Source organism: Talpa europaea, assembly GCF_964194135.1.
Source record: "Talpa europaea genome assembly, chromosome: 4".
In the NCBI taxonomy this organism is placed as follows: Eukaryota; Metazoa; Chordata; class Mammalia; order Eulipotyphla; family Talpidae; genus Talpa; species Talpa europaea.
Genome location: NC_140070.1, coordinates 93345559 through 93369078, shown reverse-complemented (window position 1 = coordinate 93369078; position 23520 = coordinate 93345559).

Sequence of the window (23520 nt, the reverse complement as noted above, 5' to 3'; positions counted from 1 at the left end):
AGATACTGAAATAATCTGAAGGGTCTTAAAACGCTTCAAGGACCCACCAAGGGACTCAGTGGCAAGGATATATTCAGAGAATCTGGATCAGCAGATACATACAGTTTGATAAGGAGGCATTTCAACAGCTCATTGACTGCCCTGTCTATCCTGTGTGAATATTGTCCCTCACACTAACACAGGGGATTCTAAGACTCTAGCATTTATCCTATTGATTAGTGATTTGGATTTTTTGGCTTAATTTTTTTTATCCTAGTTATTACATGATATTTTTCCTTGTGGATTATTAAAATAATACCTCTTGACAAAGAAATAAAGAAAGAAGGAAATGGGAGAAGGGAGAATAGACAGGAAGGAGAGAGGGAAGGAAAGAGGGAGGGGGTGGGGTTGGTGTATCTAGACAATGATTCCAATTACATAAACAATTCCCTCCTACCAACCTTTCCTAATATTCCAGGCTTGCAAAGGACTTGCAGCCACAGGTTTCTGCCATTCACAATCAGTGCCTTCATTTATCAATTTTACCTTGCAGAGTAGTCTGCAGAATACAAATGCAAAGATACAGGAATAATGATAATCTGAGCACAGCCTCCACTAGATAGTAATGACTACTGGCTGGAGCAGGTGCTGAGATGCAATAAAATTCATGTTAAGCAGCATTCCTATTCTGTAGCCTATCAGATGTGCTAACTAAGATATCTCTTGATGGCATGTAGCAAACCATCAGTCAATTCTATTTGGCTATTCAATGAGCAGAAAAAGAAATATGCTTCTGTCACAAGCAAAAAACTTGTCCTGGGTCAATTCTGTTAGATGCCGTAAGGTTAACTCTACTTCCCAGCATTCAATGATTGAGTTGTGGGAAGTCTGACTCCCACAGCTATCTGATCGTGATTCCTGCGTCTTTTATGCTATCAACCATTATTCAATCCAATTGCAAAATGCTCCTTTTTATTTGGTCTCAGACTGAATTTAATAGCTGTTGCCAGATTGACAGTCTCCAAGACTGAACCATATCGCTCTGGTCAGTGAGATTCTTAGGAGCATTCAGACAAGAGACAGACGAAATGGTAGCATTACGAAAGCTACAGGAAGTGCCCTGTACCCTTTAAACTTTTCTACTTCCTATGTTAAGAACACATCCCAGCGGGATGTTATAACTTTTAGCTTCAAGTTTCTTCTCCTTTAAGTATGTTTACAATGTTCAGATGAGCAATTCTAAACTTCATCATTTAAACCATAACGAAATTGGGTTTATCAGGTCTTTTCCTGGAAGAAGCTTCTGTAAGTAAAGGGATGTGAAATATGTGAAGATACTTATGATTTGAAAAATAAATATGCCTGAGGGAGAAGAAGATAAAGAGAGATGATGGATAAGCAAAAGAAACATAATGTTGCCTAACTCACATTTATTGCCTAAAAAGCCTTGTGCATAACTTTGATTAAAGAACACCCCTTTTGGGCCTCCCTGGTGGTACAAGGGGTTAAGAAACAACCTGTGAAGCTATCCATAGCCAATGCAGCACAAGTTTGATCCCCAGCCAGGGAGTTACCCACATGGAGCAGCAGACCTCTCTTGCCTCGCCCACTGCTCCCCTCAGCAGTGTATTTCAGTCGATCTGCCTGTTCTGTTCCCCACTCTGTCTCTGGTGAATCCTCTCACCGCCTGCACCTCTGGTCTTCACCCCCATTCTTGTATGCATAAATAAATATTTTAAAAAAACACCCCTTTTGTCCCCAGGCTAAATTAACTTTTCTGTAGTCCTCTTTGTTTCAAAGAAATTCAGTAGATGGACACCATTTCTTACTGTGGCAGAGAAGGATAGCTGCTTTCTACATAAGTTCTCAAATACTTCCTTACGAAATAGCATGGTTTGGGGTAAGACAGATTGTTCCTCAGAATAAATTTTCCAGATTCTCTTATAGACAGCTATGTATATCACATGAGTCTGGCCACTAAAATGTGTCTGGGACTTTGAGAATTCTGCTTAAAGGGTTCTCATTAGAGTGAGAACCCTTTTGTCATTTTCTACCTCTTCTGGGGTCAACCTAAACATAAAGGCTGGAGTTCCACAATCATCAAATTCATCCTTTATACACACTTCAACTTCTCAGCCCCTTTCTCATCTTATTGTCTTATGACATCATCTTATTGTCTCATAACCTTGAGAAACTTCACTGGAGCTCTAAGTACCCACACTTATAAACTAGAATACAAAAAACATGAGGCCATAATGAATGTTCTCTTCTTAAATTCATGGCTAACTCTACTTTAAATTATATTTATTTTATGTTATAAAACATTCATAATATAAAATTTGCCATATTAACCACTTTTATGTGTACAATTCAGTAGCATTAAGTGCATTCACACTGCCGTACAATTACCATCACCATCCATGTCTAAACTCCAATACTCTTCTCCAACACAGGTGATGGTAAACAAAAGAAGTGGGTTTATGTTAGATTCTGCTCAGGGAAAACCATATAGATCAATATGATTTTAACCACCTTATTCTTACTCTCTTTGTCAGAAGTCTGAGTAGTGAGCTCTGGTCTCTATTAGCTGCCAAGTTCCAGCCCGGAAGGGCTCGTCTCTAGCATCGATCCAATCTCATCTGAGTCTCAGTTCCTGGTATAGGCTTTTGCTTCATATTCCAAACCTGCCTAATGAGTAAGCTATGTTAAGTGCCATGATTCTTGACATTTGGCCTTAGCCTAACCTAGTAATTCATCCTACTGCACCTATTTTCTCTAGGAGGGGGATTGCAAAGATTTTGAGCCTTAAGGATAACCTATGGCCAAATTAGAACACTACTTTCATGTTTATGACTAATTCTCCATGAAGCTGAAAATAGTTGACAAGATTTCTAGAGAGGTAGTAAAGTCCATATGGAGACAGAGCTTGGTAGTTAATTTATAAGGTACTTAAAACTGAAAAGCAGGTACTACTACATGTTTAAAGAACATTTTCTTTCTGTTTTCTCATTTATCTTCACTTTTTTCAATCCCCCTTATTTTAAGGCTTCTTTTAAGATTTCTTTCTTGCCTGGAGGGCCCCTACTGATAATTTCAGTTCGTCTTTGATTTTTTTTAATTATTTGATAGGCGACAAAGAAAAGTGCCTACTTCTCTGTTTCTTCTATCTGCAAGTTGTCTTACAATATTCATACTTTGGTAAATTTAGATTGCACTTTTTCCTAAATAAAGAAGTTTCCTTATAATGACCTTCACGTCTTCATTCAGGAAGTAAAAGAGTATATTTCAGTTTCGCCCCTTAACCCATGAAGAACTCTGTCCATGAAGGCCTTTGCAGTGTTAATAAGGGATAACAGTCCACTGGCAAACATACGAGCAGTCCAAAAAGTACATTCTTTGAGAAAAGCCAGAGCAGACCAGGGAACAGTTGGAGAGTGCCACATACTCTAAAGGAATGTAGAAAATACTGTTAATAGTGACAACACCCAAGTCACATTTTTAATGCAAGAAAAAGTACTGTTTTGGCTCACATACCTAGAAGGATGCTGGGAACAGAGCGTATAATGAAAAGAAGATTTAAATAACCTGTCTGTAAATGGGTGCTAGAACTACTATCTACCTCAAATGCCAGCTTCCCTCCACTTGGCTTACTATGATCAAAAGACTGTTCTTTTACCCAACAGCAATAGTGGCTATTGCTGGGTTTGCAGTTGATGCTCCTCCACACCTCACCAACAGAAATAATTTCTCCCTCCTGCACTTACTTAAAAAAAAAAAAAAGAAGATATGGCACTGGCTTCATTTCTAGAGTCACCATATTTAGCAAACAAAAATACAGGATATCCAGTTAAAACTAAATTTCAAATAAACAGAAACATTACTTTCATATAAGTCTGTATCAGTGCATGTCTCATTCAATGTTTAACAAGATTTCTACAGAGGTGGAATAATTCTATGACCCAGTTGGTAAGGATATAGGAAAAAAAGAAACCCTCGTATACTGGTAAAAATAAGAGACGAGTCCAGTCCCTATTGAAAACAATACAGAGGTTTCTCAAAATATTAAAAATAGATCTACCATATGATTCAGCGCTCCCACTTATAAGTATCTATCTGAAGAAAGCAATAACACTAATTTGAAAAGACACATGCACTCTTATGTTCACTGCACCACTACTTACAATAGGCAAATTATGGAAACAACCTAAGTACACAAAGACAGAGGAGTGGATTAAGAAGATATATTTACACATTGGAATACTATTCACCTATATATATTTAAAGATATATGTAATCTTACCATTTGCAACAACATGGATGGAACTGGAAGGGATCATGTTTAGGGGAGTAAGTCAGAAGGAGAAAGACAAATATCACATGATTTCACTCTTAGGTGGAATGTAAATAAACAAAACAAGGAACAGAAAACAAAATAAAACAAATCTCAGAAAGCTAACCTAAAATTGAGGCTACCAGAGGGGGAAGGTAGAAGGTAAATAGTGACAGGAAGAAGGGGCCAATTGATTATGGTGGAGAATTATTGGTGCTTTGGTGGCAGGCATGATGTGGTGATGGACAACTGAAGAGGTATCTCTATCCCTAAATCATATATGGTTTCAACCAATGTTATATCAATAAAAAGTAATACAATTTTTTAAAATTCTATAACCTAGCTCCCCATTCATTGTTTATCTAAAATTCAACTTTAGTGGGAATCCTGTATTTTAAATGGCAACGCTACACACTTTGGTCAAACTCCCAACACAGCATAATGACTGTGTCTAGGAATGGTGTCACTGTAGTGGGTCACACCTGCTACCCCTTCCAGTCACACAAGAGTGAAGTCTGACAACAGAAAGAGCAGGAAAGCACTTACATTTGCAGCCCCAAATAATAGCTACCCTACTCCACAACAAACATGGCTAAAGGTGGCTGAAGAGAAGTCAAGGATAAATAAGTCTAATCTATTCTCTATTTGCTTAGGGTTTGGCCTAAAAACAGAAAATGCTGATCAAATTTTATTTTCGCTTTTAATGATCCACATTATTATACACTGGCAGTGATTAAAGGACAAAGCCAAAGAAAATTCTCTTCTGATGGTTTCAGAAACACAATAATTCCTATGTAATTGGTATATTGCTGCAAAAGACAAGTAGTAGGGATGGACTAAATGACTATGTTTTAATATTGGGTGCATTGCCAGGATGGCAGGCAATCTTGTTTTATGGTTTTCCTGGGATTCAAGAAGCTTCCTTGAGCTTCTCTAAGTGGTGATTATAAAATAATAAGCAAAAAATATGTTGGCTCTGGCTTCAGGCAGGATGACAGAAATGTAGGCTTGTCTGACTTTGGCAGCAGCACACTTAATTACATTGACAATGTGTGGCTGTGTCATTTCTTACAAACTAATTATTCCATCCTTTTGGAGAGAAAATGTCCCTAAGGACACACTTTTTGAAATATAACTTTTGCCCAAAGACCTCAAACACAGTGTATCAAATTATGATGTTGGGTTGCTGATAGAATGATTTCAAACTTGTAAAATAGGGATAACTATCATAAAAATCTATTCCTTTATAGAGACAATGTAAATAGGTTTGGCTAGATGACTACAAGATAGTCTCATAAAATTTTGAAGAATAAATGTAATTCCTCAGAGGGGGAATCGGACTTTCAAATCAAAGACTTCTACAGAGAATGGACAAAGAAGTGAAGTTTTTCAAAGTTAATTTAAGTAGGTTAATGGAGAGACCTCTTCTGTGGTTAAATAGTGATTTATCAAAAATCATTTAGTTCTGATAAACTAATTTGAATTGAATTGACAATGAAACTGCCAGAGTAACAAATACTGTGTGTGTGTGTGTGTGTGTGTGTGTGTGTGTGTGTGTGTGTTTGAGAGAGAGAGAGAGAGAAAGAGAGAGAGGGAGACTTTACATTGTGAGAAAAGTTCACATAATGCTTTCACTTTGAAAGGATCATCACAGACACAGTTGCAGACATCATGTAGAGCGAAGTCATGTGCTACCGCGATTATATGCTTCTGGTTCGGCTATGTCTTCTGACCTCTCCCCCGTTCCCCTACCGGTATACCTTCCTTTTCCTTCTACCCTGTAAATTTGGGCATTCAAGATTTCTTTCTCTATAGTCTCTCCTCTTCTAATTATCTAGAATAATCCCTTTTTTGGCATACAGCCTGTGTGTGAATTTGCTCAGATATGCAGTTCTCAGTTCCAATGGCCTACTCACCTATCCGCTTTTATGTGGCAACCTGATACGGACAATCAAAATCTCTCTGTACCCCTCTTTCTCCTGATCTCCATTTAGGTATCTGTAGCTCCTTATCAAACAGTTTGGATTAAACCAAAAAAGTAAATGCCAATTTTATTTGTGCTCTAAGAGCCAAGGAACTATGAGCAGAAGTCGTTCTCTACTAGAAGAAAATAAAAACTGCATGAAACCATGCTCATTTTTTTTAATCTCAAGTACTTTATTCTAACTCAGTCACTCTTATCTTCATGTATGCAACTTCATATTTCAGTATCATGTAAACCTACATTCTGATCAGCATTGAAAGTCTACTTTTCCTCAATCAACATATACTATAAATTGACCCCTTTTCCATGTTTTATCCATATCCTCATCTAGTGAGCATTTTTGAGTAATAAGTGAGCTACTATTATTACTTGTACACATTTTCCCTAGTACTATAGAATATAATGCCAAAGAGGATTCTCAAAGGACTTGGTTATAAGAACATCACACAGTCCGCAGTAATAAAGGGCAGCTTACTATGTGACTTTCCAAACACTGGACTGAAATATACTGTTTCAGCCTAATAGTAGTTCCTGGTTGTTGGGGCAACCTCTAGTGGTAAGTAGGGAGAATAAGAAAATGTTCAACTGAGATTATGAAATGAGTAGGAACAACAGATCCAGCAGGTTACTAAGCAAACTACTTTTGAAGACATACTCCAGCCACTGCTGAAGGCACCAATGTGGGCTCAAAGAGCTAGCAGAACTAAATAATCTGCCCATTCTGTGATGGTTATGCTTGACTCCCTTTCAGTTCATACATTTGTCCTACATCGTGAGATCAAAGTGAGCTTAGCAGCTGCCACCTTGTAATTCCAGTATCTTGAGCCTCATTCCCTTGTCTATTGTCTGGCTACTTCTTTGGATATTTTAAAACAAGATACAAATTATACCAATTTCCAGATCTAGAGTTATGCATCTGAGGTTTCAGAAGCTTCAAAGGTGCATTTACCTTATTTCTCTGAGGGAGACTACCTCAGTGGCTCCAAAGTGTTTCCCCTTTATGTAAAATGCTCTACCACCTCCAGTTAATCTTCACTAGGATCTTGCTTTAAATATCTTAAAGCTGATTGTTTCTTTCACACCATTCTAATTATCCCTGAAAAACACAAAATCTCCAACAATCTTTCTCTAACAAAATTATAATCCTCATATGCCCTTCTTTGCCCAACACTTTCAGTGACTTCCCATCATGCACAAAATTAGGAGACAGAATGATGGAAAAGAATTTCTACCATATATCTACAAAATTCTCATCTCATTCCATTGCACCAAGAGTGACTAAAGTGCATAATTTTTCAAATGTACTCAAATGTCATATACTTAGTTGTTCATTATAGTCCCTCCACCTGGAATTCCATTCACTCACCAGCCAAAATGTTACTCTTCACTCAAAGGATAACAGTAATAGCACTTTTTTTCATGAAATCTTTTCATTCATTCCAAATAATCATGTCTCTATCTTTTAATTTCTACCATGTACTGTGTGCCAGGAGGCAGGCCTTGAAACTCAACTCAGCACAGTATGAATCCCATTTTCACCACTCACTTAGCCCTGTGTCCTATAAAAATGTACTTAACACCTGGATCCTTACTTTCTTTATTTTTAAAATGATGAAGTTCCTCATTGATAAATGGTAAATAATATTTATCTTTCAGAATAATTATAAGAAATATAGAAATCACACAGATTTCACTAAAGATGTCCAAATCCTAATTTTTTGAGTCTGTGAAGACGGCAAAAAAAAAGACTTTGCAGATATGATTAAGGACCATGAGATGAGGAGATGGGATAAATCCATGTGAGCTGAATCTAATCACACTGCTCTTTAAAAGTGATGACTATTTCCTTGCTGTAGTCAGACGGAAATGTGACCTTGGAAGAATGCTAAGAGATGTAACGATACTGACTGGAAGATGAAGGTAGAGGGTGACAGATGAAGGAATGTAGGAGACAGCTAGATGCCAGAAAATGCAAAGAAATAGATTTTTCCCTAAGGAATGAATATGGTCCTGACAACACCCTGATTTGCGCCATGAGACCTATGTGAGACTTCTAATTTAAAAACAGGTTTTTGGTGTTGTTATGAAGGCATTATGTTAGTTACAGCAACAATAAGATACTAATAAAGGGAACCATGAATTCTGCCTGATATCAGTAAAAAAAAAAGTTTAACTGGAAGAGAAAATAGAAATCGAAGGAACATTATCCCAATCTCTGCATAGAAAACACAGTAGCTTTGGAACACAACAGTCCCCAAAGAAGTCAGCACCAGCATAATGATCATGATTCAGAGTGAGCAGTGCTTGATGAAAGGTAGAGAAAATAGGAGAAAGGAGCTTATGGGCAGCAGTCATAGAACTTTGAGGCAGCTTTGAAAGCAGAAAGTTGAAGAGGTCTCAGCAAGAAACACCATTTGGTTACCAAGTAGTGCTAAAGAATTCAGTGAGAGCTGTGTGATTATAAACAGGACGCCATCACAGACACACATTTGGAATTCACAGTGTAGAAATTTGATGGCTCTCTACTATTCCATCACTCTTAATCCCCCTAAAACTTCTAAATTTGGGTTGGTAGAAAGCTCTTGAATGGAAGTCCTAATGACTCTGTTTTGTATTCAAAACACAATTTTGAACCATCAAGGGATATTTGGAGATATAAATCAGCTGCTAACCAAAAAAATGGACAAAGAAATAGTTACCAATTATTTCTCAGCACGTCCACAGCTTCGTAATAAATCACAGGCACAGTAGCCTGTTTGTGGCAGAATTTAATTAGCAAGACTTTTAAGTCTACCCAGAGACTGGTTTGTGATTTTTATCCTGAAGAGTAAAATTAAAAACATTATTTAAGTGTTAAAAATAACCCTTCAAAAATCTATTTTGGAATCTAAACAATATACCTAACTATCTTTAAGTAACTACAATTTTATGAGAATATATTCTTAAGGAATATTTATTCCACCCTTTCTAAAATATTCCTTTATCAAACCTGCCATCCACTTTTCCTCCAGATCTTCCCTTAAATTGCAAGGCAAAGTAACGTGGTCAGGTAATAGATGCAAAGATGAATGAAAGCCCCTGAATTTTTCAGAATGCTGAGTGTACTGGGAACAAGTGAAGTATAAGAGCAACATGGTCTCTTTACCTCAAATGAAATACTGAACTAAAAATGTTTGATAATCAAAGTAATAAACCAAGTCAACTTTACAACAGAGAAATTTAAAATGTTTTTCTCCATTTTGGAATGACTTTCTTCAGACCTATTGTCTCTGTAGAATGAAGGTTTCATAATGGATCTGACATTAGCAGCACAAACCTGGCTAACTATTTCATAGAACACATGAACTCCAGAGTTAAGTGCTCTCCACTTCTCTCCCCTTTTACACATCTTTGGCTAGTGGCCATCCACTTAATGCCCTGTCTTTGATTCTGAATCATGGCAGTAAATTCCACTTCTTGCAGTACTTACATTGATTGTTAGCTTATTAACAATATTCCCTTCCCATGGGTGATGACTATTTTGAATCTTTACTATAATGCCCATTGCGAGTATCGGAATTTGGAGGGTAACAAAAAAGGCAAAGACTTGCACGGTTTCCAGAATGTTAAGATATTTATATTTAGTGAGTGTGTAAATGCTTGCTTGGACAGTAAACATTATACCTTATTAAAGTAACTGTACAATTTTGTGAGAATACATTCCTAGGAAATATTTATCCCATGCTCTCTAGTATATTCCCTTTCCCAAAACTGCCTCTCATTTTCCCCTATATCTATCCTTACATTGCAAGGCTTCCATAGTTCAGTCAAAGATACAATTTTGGAAGCAAGGAAACATTTTTAACATTTTAATTAATTTCAAAAAATGCAAAAGTAATGAATGATTTTGCATTGACTAGAGAAACACACATAGAATAAAAAGTTGAAGAATGATCACTATTACAATTATTATTTAACCTTCTCAACGTTCTAGCCAATTAAATTAGAAAAGGAATGAGAAAAAATATTGTGATATAATTGGGGGAAAAGAGGGAAAAGACCACTTTTTTATGGTGACAAAATTACCTACGTAGAAAACACAGAGATTCAACAATAATATGGGAAATGAAAGAATATATTACAGTATATGGTTACAAAATCAATATATAAAATCAGTAACATCAACTCTGCAAATAATTTGTTAGACAATATCAAAGAATGCTCTACCATAACAATAAATATATGGAACTATAATTAAGAAATATACTGCTCCAATAAGAAAACTACTATCAAAAGCAGTGAAGGGAAATGAACAAAAATTAAAACAACACATACCATGCTCTTAGATAGAGATACTCAGAACTGTGATATATAAGTTCTCCATAATTTACTCAATATATTTTATATAATCTCAATTAAAATACCAACAGGATGTTTTAAATTGGAAAACCTGACAACTCCACAGTTGATACTGAAAGCTCAGCATTCTCATATTCTTTTGAAATGCCTTCCTAAAGAACAGTTTGGCAATAACTATCAAATTTTAAATGTTTATGTCATATGGTTTAGTAATTCATCAACTAAAAATTAACCTTAAGCATATTCTAATAATAGAATTCAAAACTAGAAAGTCATCAAAAGCACGTTTGCAGTGGTAAAAAAATGTATCAATAACTCATTGAATAAATCTACATTTTCATGTTAATAAAATCCTAATGATTTCCTTTAGGAAAAAGAACACTGGTAAAAGAAAAGATATGAAAAAGACTTTTCCCACTACATTTTATAGTTTCCACTTTAGCTGGTTTTATTACCAAGTGCATGTAAAAGCATACTGAGTTTTGATTCATTTAACATTTTTTTTTAAGCTTTAGTCATCTATGTTTTTTTTATTTTTTTTTATAAATTTTATTGTTATATTCATTTAACATTTTTTTTAATTGAGATAACATTGGTTTACAACCTTGTTTATGTTTTAGAGGTATAGGATCTCCCCCTTCAGGTGTTGTTTCCACACCACACCACAACCACTGCCAAAACACACATAGTCCACCATCATAGCCTATTGTGCTCCCTCCCCAGGCTCTTCTGGTAGCTTCAGTTCTACCATCAGATTTCTAGGGTTTATTTTTAGTTTGGCTTTATCTTACCCTTTTTCTCTCCATATTCCACAAATGACACCATCCGGTATTTGTCTTTCTCCTTCTGACTTATTTTGCTGAGATTAATCCCTGCCAACTCCATCATGTTTACACAAATGGCAAGGGTTTATCTTTTCTAATAGCTAAGCAGTATTGCATTGTGTGTATATCCCACAACTTCCTGATCAATTCAGTACCTACGTAGTTCCCATAGCTTGACTATTATAAGTAGTTCTGCAATGAAACAGGAGTGCATATTTCTGTTCAAATTAGTATTTTTACATTTGGGGGGCAGTGAAATTTCTGGGTCATATAGGACATCCATTTTTAAATTTTCAAGAAACTGCAATACTGTTTTCCATAGGAGCAGGGCCAGTCCATATTCCCACTACCAGTGCATAGGGCTCCTGTTCATCCATACCCTCACCAACACTTGTCATTTGGGGTATATGGGCCATTCTCACTGGAGTGAGATAGTTTTGATTTGCATTATTGTGGTTTTGATTTGCATTTCCCTGAAAATAAGTGGCGAGTAACTTTTTTTTTTTTCATTTGCCTGTTGGTCATCTGTACGTCTTCTATGGAGAAATACATATTTAGCACTTTTGCCCTTTTTTGATTAGGTTATTTACTTTCTTTTTTGTTGAGTTTTATGAGTTCTTTATAGATTTTGGCTATCAACCCCTTGTCAGATATATGGTGTGCAAATATTTTCTCCCATTCAGTAGGCTGCCTTTTTGTTTTAGTGACAGTTTCTTTCACTGTGCAGAACCTTTGTAATTTTATGTAGACCCAATTGTTTATATTCTTTTTTTTTTAATTTCTTGCTATTGGAGATGTATCCACAAAGACATATCTGAAATCTAGGTCATGTTTTACTTACGTTTTCTTCTATATATTTTATGGTTTCCAGTCTTGCATCCAAGTCTTTCACCTCTTTTGAGTTCATTTTTATTTATGGTGTGAGATAGTGGTCTAGCTTCACTCTTGTGTGTGGCTGTCCAGTTTAAACAGCACTATTTATTAAAAAGGCTTTCTTTACTCCAATGTATATTCTTGACTCTTCTGTCATAGATTTACTGTCACATAGGTGTGGGTTTGTTTCTGTCTCTCAGTTCTATTCTGCTGGTCTTTGTGTCTCTTTTTGTTCTAGTACAATACAGTTTAATTATTACAGCTCTGTAGTATAGTTTATAATATATATAGTATATATACTATATAGTACAGTTAAACATCAAGATACCAAATAAAAATATAAAGGTTTGTTGCTTTCCTATATACAAACAATGAACTGAAAGGGAAAGAAATCAAAACAATTCTATTTACAATTGCATCAAAAAGAATCACATAACTTAAGTACCTGGGACTAAACTTAACAAAGGAGGTGAGAGGCTTGTACAACAATAATTTTAGAACATTATTAAAAGAAGCACAAAAAAATAAAAAGATTTTTCTTGTTCATGTAAGCACAAAGACTGAATAGTCAAAGGAATCTTGATTAAAAAAAAATTAAAGTATTATGCTGCCCAGCTTCACTATACTACAAGTCATAGTAATCCAAATAGTGTAGTATTAAAATAAGAATTAAAATAGGCACACAAATCAATGGAATAAAATTGAGAGCCCCAAAATAAACACATTGATTTGGACAATTAATCCACTACATGGGTGCTAAGGGTATACACTGGAGAAAGGAAAGTCTCTTCAACAAAGGGTATTGGGAAAGCTGGAAACTACATGCAAAAGAATGAAACTAGGCTACTATGTAACATCACACACAGTGATTAACTCAAAATGGATTAAGGACTTGGATGAAAGATCTGAGACAATAAAATACATTAGAAGAAAACATAAGCAATATGTCCTATACTTTTTTAATATTAATATATATTACATCATTGTTCATTTTTGTACAATGTTTGCTTTCTTCTCTCAGGTGTAGTCCCCATAAAATTCCCACCACCATTTCATCCATGAACCATCATAACAGTCCTTTGTGCTCTTCCCTCCCCTGTTTTGATCCTTTTCCCTCCCCATCTCCTGCACAATGTCTCTGATTTATAGTTGCCTGCTAATTTATTTTATTTTTTTTTCCTGATTCCTTATTTGGTTCCCCTATATTCCTCTTACAAGTGAAACCATCCAATATTTTTCTTTTTCCTTCGGACTTATTTCACTGAGCATAATCCCTTTCCAGCTCCACCCATGTTGCTGCGAATGGCATGAGTTTATCCTTTTTGATTGCTGAGTAGTATTCCATTGTGTATATATACCACATCTTCTTGATTCAGTCATCTATTTTTTAATATGCCCTATAATATTGACCTGAATGATGTCTTTTGGCAACTCAACTATAATAGCCAGGGAAATAAAAAATATATAAATACATGGACTACATCAAATTAAAAAGCTTCTGCACATACAAAGAAACTACCCCTTTAACAAAAAGACATCCTACTGAATGGGAGAAAATATTTGCAATCATATATCCAACCAAGGGTTACTATGCAAAATTTTTAAAGAACTCATAAAACTCCAGTAAGAAAATAATCAAAAAATGGGCAGAAAATATGAAAAGATACTCTCCAGAGAGGACATCCTGATGGCCAACAGACGTATGAAAAAATGCTCATATCAATTACTGGAGGAAAATTAAAATCAAAACCACTAAGAGATGCCATTTCATTCCTATGAAAATTATCCATATCAGAAAGACCAGAAACAAGTATGGGTGAAGATGTAGGGAAAAGGAATACTCATACACTGTTGGTGGGCCTATAGACTGATCATCACCTGTGGCAAAGATTATGGAGATTTCTCAAAAGATTAAAAATGAATTTACCATATAATCCAACAATTCCACTCATAGGTATCTAGCCCAAGAATATAAAAGCACAAATTAAAAATATTCAGTACAAGCACTTTCACCTCAGCTGCCAATATGCCACTGAGACTGAGGAAGACCCATAAATTTCAGAGTCACATGAGCCACAGCCATGACCACATTAACAAGCTCTAGAAACAGGGGATTTCCTGGTGTCTTAGGGGTTAAGTCTCAGTGCTATCACCACAATGACCTGAGTTTGACCCCCAGCCAGGGAGCTAACCCACATATGGTGCAGAAGACCTCTGTCTAGCCCACTGCTCCCCTCAGCAGTGTATTTAGGTCAATCTGCCTGTTCTGCTCCCTGATCTGTCTCTCATGAATCATCTCACCCCTACACACATACCTCTGGCCTATATCCCAGTTCTTCTACGCAAAAAAATAAATAACCTTAAAAAAAAAAAAAAGCTCTGGAAACAACCAGGAAGTGGAACACCCGGGTGGTATGCATCACCACAGAATCAATTTGACAAATATCACCCACATTACTTGGGATGCTGGTATAAGGCATTACCACTTAAAAAAGGGATCAGAGCTTCTGTTCAATGGTCAAGTTGAAAAATTGTGTACCCCACAGTCAGTGAACAGACATGGGAAAATGTTGCAAAAAACAAAGCTGGAGCTTCTCCCATCATAAATTCTTCAGCAAAAGAGCTGAGAAGATGGTTAAGGGTATGTGTATGGGGTTGTGGAGCACGTCTTCCTAGCAGGTTGAAGTCACATAGAGAAAGGTTCATTAAATGCTGCAAGTGTTTTTCAAAAAAAAGAAAAGATTTGCTGTAGCACTATTGAAAATAGCTATTTTTTGGAAACAAATGCCCAACAATGGATAATTGGATGAAGGAGATGTGGTATATACACAATGAAATATTACTCAACTATGAAGAAAGATTAATCATATCATTTGAGTCACATGATGGAAATGGAGAATATGCTAAATGAAATAAGCCACATGATTTCAATCATATGTGGAATGTAAACAAAACCAAGCAAAACAGACCCTTAGATTCTGACCATAAAACTGATTATGGAAGGAGCAGGGGCAGCAACGGATGGAAGGGGTCCCAGTGACTGTGGTGCAGGGTCATTAGTATTTTGGGTGGTTGGTGCGGTGTGGTAACACATTTGCAGAAATATGAAACTGTCTCCTAAAACACACGAAGTATTGTAAAGCAACATTTTCTCAATTAAAAAAAATTAGAAGTGTTGGCAAGAATTTGAAGAAAAGGAGCTCTCAAGCACTGTTTGGTGGGAAAATAAAGTGTTACAGCCACTGTGAAAATAGTATGGAGGTTCCTCAAAAATGTGAAATAGAGCTACTCTATGTTCCAGTAATTCTACTTTTGGGTTTTTTGTCTGAAGAAAATGAAAACACTAATTCAAAAAGATATATGCATCCCTGTGTTCAGTGCCACACTAGTCACATTAGCCAAGGTATGGAAACCATCTATGTGCCTATGGAAGATGAATGGAAAAAGAAGACAGGATTATAGGGTGTGGTTTGGGGGTGGGTGGAGGAGGGCCTGAATACTACAGAGTTATTAAAAAAGAATGAACTCTTGACATTTGAGAAAATATAAAAACTCTTGAGGGAATTATGCTACGTAAAATAAGCCAGAGGAAAAAAAAATACTATGTGGTTTCACTTTATGTCAAATCTAAAAAAACAAACACAACCAATCTCATTGAAACAGAGAAAAATTGTTAACAGTGGGGGTAAGTAAAATGGGTGAAATGATAAACATACACTTTTCCAGTGATAAAGTAAATGTCATAAGGATTTAGTACAGAGTATGGCCTCCATAGGCAATACCATAGTACTGCAAATTTGAAAAATCGCTAAGAATACATGGGAAATAGACTCATTGTGGTAATCCTGTTGCATTCTAGAAAAATGTCAAATCATTATACTGTACACCTGAAACTAATATAATGTATGTCATTATATTTCAATAAAAGAAATTATTCCCAATCTCCACAATTACTAAAAATTAAGTTTTTGTGATGTTTTAATCTATTTTCAAAATTATTTCTGTTTTTGGGCCTCCCCAGTGGCGCAGCGGTTGAACGCTGGGTTGAGAAGCTGCCCGTAGCCTCTGCAGCACCGGTTCGATCCCTGGCTGCTCCCCGGCCACCGGAGGAGGGTTTCACATGGCACACAGACCTCTCCTGCCGCCCGCTGCTCCCCTCAGCAGTATACTTCGGTCCCTCTGCCTGTTCTGCTCCCTTCTCTGGCTCTGGTAAATTCTCTCACCCTCCCGCGCTTCTGACTGTATCCAGTGCTTGTATAAATAAATAAATAAATAAATAAATCTTTAAAAAAAAATAGTAAAAAAGTGTTTCTGTTTTTACTTGCATTGGCCTTGATTATTCATATGGTGCTCCTCTCTGCATTAATTTATCTCAAATGTCTGATGAGTTCTCTACCTATTTATGATTGAAGATCTCGACTCATAAAGACCCAGCTGGAGTTTTAATTGTGGCTCTTAGTTTCTTTTCCTATACTCGTGGGAAGAGGGCGTGCTAGCTACAGGTTTACTGTAATGAATGGAATGAGCCACTTGATAACTTCTCCTGCTGTGCACAAGTGAGTAGAAACATGTAGGCTCAGTACACTCAAGTGAGACAAAGTAAGGAAAGTTTTGAGAAAGTGAAAAACATTGGTGTATTTTATGTCAAAATGATGCCTCCTTTTCTTTTTTGTTATCAATTACAAGGGGCAACAGTTAACCTCACTTCTCCATTGGTCCTCTCTATCTAATATATAAGAACTATGCATACATGCAGAGCCTGTTATTGGTTAAGTATTCTCAGGACCTCATCCTGGAGCAAATTATAAAGATAGAAGTTCAATAAAAATGGGAAAGGGAAGAGTGGATTATATAGGAGTCTTCCCTTTAAGAAATTGAGCTGTGACAGCATTATTATTCATTTCTGATAGCTACACCTAATTACAAGCATGGAGATTCTCCAAAATTTCCTTCCCAGCAATATTTCTTTGTGCCAGGTTGGGTCTAATTTATTTCCATTCTGGTTTTTCTACTAATCATTCCATCTGTTTGGGATTTTTTTATATATATTTTTTTTTATTTTTTACATCATTGTTCATTTTTAAACAATATTTGCTTCTGGGCCTCCTTGGTGGCGCAAGGGGTTAAGACACAACCTATGAAGCTTGCCACAGCAACTGCAGCATGAGTTTGATCGCTGGCCAGGGAGCTACCCCCATGATGCAGCAGACCTCTCCTGACTTGCCCGCTGCTCCCCTCAGCAGTGTATTTCAGTCAATCTGCCTGTTCTGTTCCCCACTCTGTTTCTGGTGAATCCTCTCACTCCCCCACCCACAACTCTGGCCTATACCCCAGTTCTTATATGTATAAATAAATAAATCTTTAAAAAAAAATATTTGCTTCCCCCACTAATGGACCCATGTTCCATCACCTCAGTCCCCTGTGCTCCTCCTTCCCTCCCTCTGATCCCTCTCCCTCCTCCTCTCCTGCAGTATGTCTCTGATTTATAATTGTTTGGTTTTGCTTTGTTGTGTTTTGTGCTGTTATTACTTTTTTTACACTGATGTCTTATTTGGTTCCCCTAGATTCCTGCTATAAGTGAAACCATCTGACATTTTTCTTTTTTCTTCTGGCTTAGTTCACTGAGCATAATCCCTTCTAGCTCCATCCATTTGGCTGCAAATGGCATGCGTTTATCTTTTTTGATTGCTGAATAATATTCCATTGTGTATATATGCCACATCTTGATCCAGTCATCTGATTTTGGGCATTTGGGTTGTTTCCAGTTTTTACCTATTTAAATAGTGCTGCAATAAACATAGGGGTGCAGGTGGTCTTTTGAATCAATATTTTTGTGTCCTTTGGGTAGATCCCTAGGAGTAGAATTGCCGGGTCGTATGGTAGCTCCATTTTTAGTAGACTGAGGAACCTCCAGACAGCTTTCCATAGTGGTTGGACCAGTTTGCACTCCCACCAGCAATGTAGGAGAGTTTCTTTTTCACCACACCCCTGCCAACATTTGTTGTTGTTTATTTTTTTTTATATGTGCCATTCTTACTGGTATAAGGTGGTATCTCAATGTGATTTTGATTTTCATTTCCCTGATGATAAGGGATGTTGAACATTTTTTCATATGCCTGTTGGCCATTTGCATTTCCTTTTTGGAGAAATGTCTTTTAAGTTCTTCTGCCCATTTCTTGCCCAGATTGTTTATTTTGTTTTTGTTGAGTCGTGTGAGTTCTTTCTATATCTTTGTGATCAGTCCCTTATCAGCTGACTGGGGTGCAAAGATTTTTTCCCAATCAGTGGGTTTTCTCTCTGTTTTGGTTAATGTCTCTTTTGCTGCGCAGAAGCTTTTCAGTTTGATGTAGATTCCATCTGTTTATAATCTTCCAGAGATTCTTCAGAATGTGTTTTTCTCTGCTAGTGCCTCTTTGGTTATTTGTAAAACATTTATAGATTAAAAAATTAGTCCGCAATTTTACTAAGTTCAGAACAGACAAGGTAGATTAGATAATGAGCCCAATCTACTTCCTTGATTCATTCTTAAATATATATAATTTCATATGCCTTCTCTGATTTCAATGTTCAATGTTCTTGTCAAAGTCATGGCAACAAAGGATATTAACAGGAAAAATCAGTTAATCATGTGGACCTTTGCTACAAACTTTAAGACTGTTCAGTGTCTCCCTCCTTCATATGCTGCTTACTCTACAATGTGGCCCATGGATTTTCCTCCTGTGTTCAGAATTAATAGACTATCTGTCACCTTGGGTAAAATGAAGACAACTTTTCCTTAAAAAGCAAGCAAACAGAGAAGTAAAACCCAGAGTTTTACTTAGTGATGCTGTTTTAAGGATATGATGGCTGCAGGTGAGGCTGTACCCCGATTAATCCTTCATTAGCTCTGATGCTTTTCCTCCAGTGCTTAAGGACCAAGTTCATCTAGGTGTTAAACCTGACCCAATTCTAAGAAAAACCACCCTCAGTAATGCCCAGAGCATAGCTTTGGTAAATCGTCCTTAAATGTATCCTAGAGGCACAGACTGTGAGATGAACTAAACAGTGAGAGACTCTTCCAGTGACTAGTTATTATTCTTATATAAAATACTGAGCCTCGTTGTTCTCAGTTTGTTTCAATAACTATATAATGCTGTGTACTCACTTAGGTTCCTTCCAGCTAAGTATTTCTAAAAGCTACAGTAAAAGAATGAGACCCAGGATAATGCTTACAGGGATACAATGTGTAATTTCAAAGAAGGGTATTTGTGATCCACCCCTGTTTGGTACCCAAGTTAGAACTTACTGTCTCAGGAAGTCAAAAGTATCTTCATTTTGTATAATCTCTAATGAAAGATAGGCTTAATAGTAGCAAAAGGCTTGAAATAAAAACATTTGGGATTGTATTGTTTACACACGTAGCCTAAATGAGTTGTATCTCACAGATCATGATCATATCAAGCAAGAATTTTGTTCAAAGGCTAATCGCTCCCCATGTCTATGAGGCACAATGGAGCAGTAAAAAGGGCACAAGTCTTGGCACTAATATAATTTTTGAGCTCAAATACCAATTGTATGGCTTTAGGCAAATAAATTTTCTCTGTTTTGTTTTGTTTTTTAGCTATAAAATGGGATGTTTCTATGTGTACTAACATCTTCAAAAGGTTATTGTGGGAAAAAAATAATACATGTTAAAGGGGTGCATGCAATTATAAAGCTGTTTTTAGAGAAACTTAAGTGAACAGAGCACACTTTGCTCTTTTCAGAGGTCATAATCCTATTCTGCAACATCAAGTTAACTGATTACAGATCTTTCCCATGTCATATGTTAGTGGTAAAGATTATAGACCCTGACATTCATTTTTGCAATATTAAATTCCACACATTACACCATTCCTCTTTGTGTTATAAATCATTCATCTATGTGTACTCTCTCCTGGAAAGTAACTTGTTTTTGTGGTTTGTTTTTTTTCCCAAATGAGATGCTAGCTTTCAAGTTCTGGGGCTCCTAAGTGCATCTGAGCTAGTGCACGCTCCCCTATCAGTCATCAGCAGATAGATTTTGTCTAAATCAAGATGTGGAAAATGAAGCTGTTCAAGGAATGCATATCTTTGCAAAACAGAAAAGATTTGTTTGTGAAAAAAATTCATTTTCTTCTTCTTTAATATTCCCAATATTAGAAAAAAAAGTAAATGAAAAACAGCTGCTACTAATGGCACTGAACAGCTAAAAAAAAAAAAAAAGAACCAGAAACATTTGGTATTTTGGTGTTGAGGGAAACCAATAATTTTTTTGTTGATGTTATAATAAGTGAAGCCTGAAAGGAACATGCAGACAGGGAGATAAATCTAAGCTATGTCAAACTAGCTGGGAAATGGCACCTGTGAACTAGCCCATTGCCAACTTCAATGAAGATTTGTCAGGTTTGATTAAAACCAGAATTAAGCAGCCCTCATTAGAACCTCAGAAGAATGAATTATGCTACATAAATAGATGACTCAAGCCCTGATAGAAACACTGGCACCAACACACCCTGCTAGTAACTTTCAATTACATTGATAAATGAGAAGTTAAACTGTAATTTTTTTAGCACTATCCATTTTGGTTCTAATATCCTGCCACTTCTGTTTTTATTGTGATTGAGAAAAGAGGCTTCAATGAAAACAGTCATCTAGATTAGTGTCATACTCCGGACCAGGAGATAATGGGGGGTTAGAGATATGGCAGGAAAAGAGATGCCAGAGGAATGAAAAGTGCCCCAGATGCTTATTAGAACGGTATAATAAGTGCATTTTGCACTTGTCTTTACCATACCATAAATAAAGCAGTCAGATTATGGGATAGGCTACTAATGACAGTGTCTTGAAAGTACTATTAGAAAATGTAATCTCCTAGGTCAGGCACTGGACTTATTAACCAGTCAGTGAGTCAATAGATTTCATTTGCCATAGTTAATCTTTGTAACATTTCAAAATAGAGAGGACAGTAAAAGCACTTAGCATGTTGGTTGTCATTTGCCCCTCAGCTGTTTATAAGTATTAATTAAATTTACATCCTATTGCCTACTTTTAGTTCCTAACACACAGTCATTTCTCCTATTAATACAGACTGAAAAATGAGTTAGGCATTATGTGCACAAAGGAAAGTGCCAAAAATATTTATATTTTCCTTATGAAACAGGTTTTTGCTCCAATTCTGAAACCTTCCTTTAGCATGATGATGCACCCAGTGAAACAAAGCAACTCCTCGAAGACTTAAAAAGTATCATTCCCATACTGAAGTATCTTTGGAGAGACAAAAAGGAATAACTATACCTAATAACTCATATTTAAAAAAAAAAAACTTCTTCTATCCCCCTTGCATACATCTGCCCTTTGCTGGATTTCCACTTCAGGAAGCAGCTATGAAGACTCTTCTCACTTAAAATTCCTTCAAACTTTCTTAGTTTCACTAATCCATCTTCTATTTCTTGCTCACTTTTGCTTGCCTTCCAGAACTTTTCTTCTCTTCCAATCTTAGGTGGAGGCCCAAATATAAATTAAGTTCACTAAGCTTCCTCCTATTATCTTCTCCCTCTATTATTCTGATCAGACAATGACACAAGTAGTAAAATAAATCCTCTTCCTAATAGTAGAAGAGAAATGATATGATAACTTGCCTTTTCATAGTTTTACAAAATTCTGTTATATCAAAGGGTTGGGACAACTTCCCCAGAAAAGATATTTCATTAATAGCAATTTCTACTGTTGAATGTTTGAAGGCAAATTCTTCAGACATAGCAAGTTTATGCCAGCCTCAGTGAAAGATTTTCAGAATCTCCCCATTTTATATAGAAGAACTTCAAGTTGAGAAAAAAAGAGAAATGTGAAGAAAAAATTTTAGTAGAAGTTCAGACAAGTAAGAGGAAAAAGAGGGATGAAATTTAGTTGAAGACTAGGGCATACTATGTACTTAAAAGATAGCTTACAGCTGAGAGAAGGGAGAGAGATAATAAAGAAATAAAAATTGATTTATGTATCTCCTAGCCATTGAGCCCTGACTTTGGGAATGGGAATCTTGTCCTTACATTTTTGTATTAGGAAAATTGCCTTCACGGGTCATCTTTTACTCCTCCGTAAAATGAGGAAATTTGACTAGAGGATCTGTGAGTTCACATTCCATGATTTTATGAATCATCTTTAACCTGCTCCCTAACCACCACCATCATTTTGAAATCATCTGGATTCTAGCTGTGCTCTTTGTCCACAGAATCTGAAAATGTGTTAATGGTTTTGCTTTATACCCTGCACAAACTCTCTGTCCAAATGCCTGTACACCATCTCCATAATTAAATTTGCCTTCTACAACAACAAAAAAATCTATTTCAGTTTCCCAACTGATTATGATATTTTACTAACTTTATGGAAAAATGATGTCATAGGAGGTGACAAAGGTGACAGAAGCTGCCATGGAAACAGCTGCACTTACAGAGGATGAATAAAAACATTATGTTAAAATACATGGGACGTGTAAGGCATAAAATTGTGTGTTTAGTCATGAACTCATTTATCGGCTAACACATATCCAATGAATAATCTCTTTTGAAATAGTCACCTAGAAGAAAAAAACTGCAGAATTGCTCAACAACCACACACAAAACTCAGTGCTTCCCCAAATGGAACTTACTGGCTTTCTGGCTAACAAACTCACTGGCTTAATTTCAAGAGATCTTAACAAAGTCTCAGAATTAGGATTATTACCATGTTTTAATTCCAAGAAAAATTCAAATGAATAATTCTAAAAGGGTGGAAAAAACACTGGTTTAAGGGCAAATGAATCAAGTTTTACTTTGGTTCTATGTTCCTTGTTATATGTTTCAGCTATTTAATTTGTTGCAGTTTGAAGTAACATGTTTCCAAAAGATATGCTTAACAATAATAATTAAAATGTTTGCAGCATAAAAAATAATATAACATAATTTAGTATATAATTTTCCAATGTGAATACTTTGAAAAGAACAATAATTTGGAAGTAAAATTTTGGATAAAGAAAACCAGACTTGTTTTAGTCAAATGTTCAACATGTCAAGTTCATCCTGGGGGTAAGAAAGACTTTAGTAATAAGAAAATGCTTTACACTGAGGCCTCACTAGCATGGAGATAAGATGTCATTATTTGCAGGAATGGATTTCACCCACTGCCCAGCTCACTGTTGGGCACTAAATCAACACTGT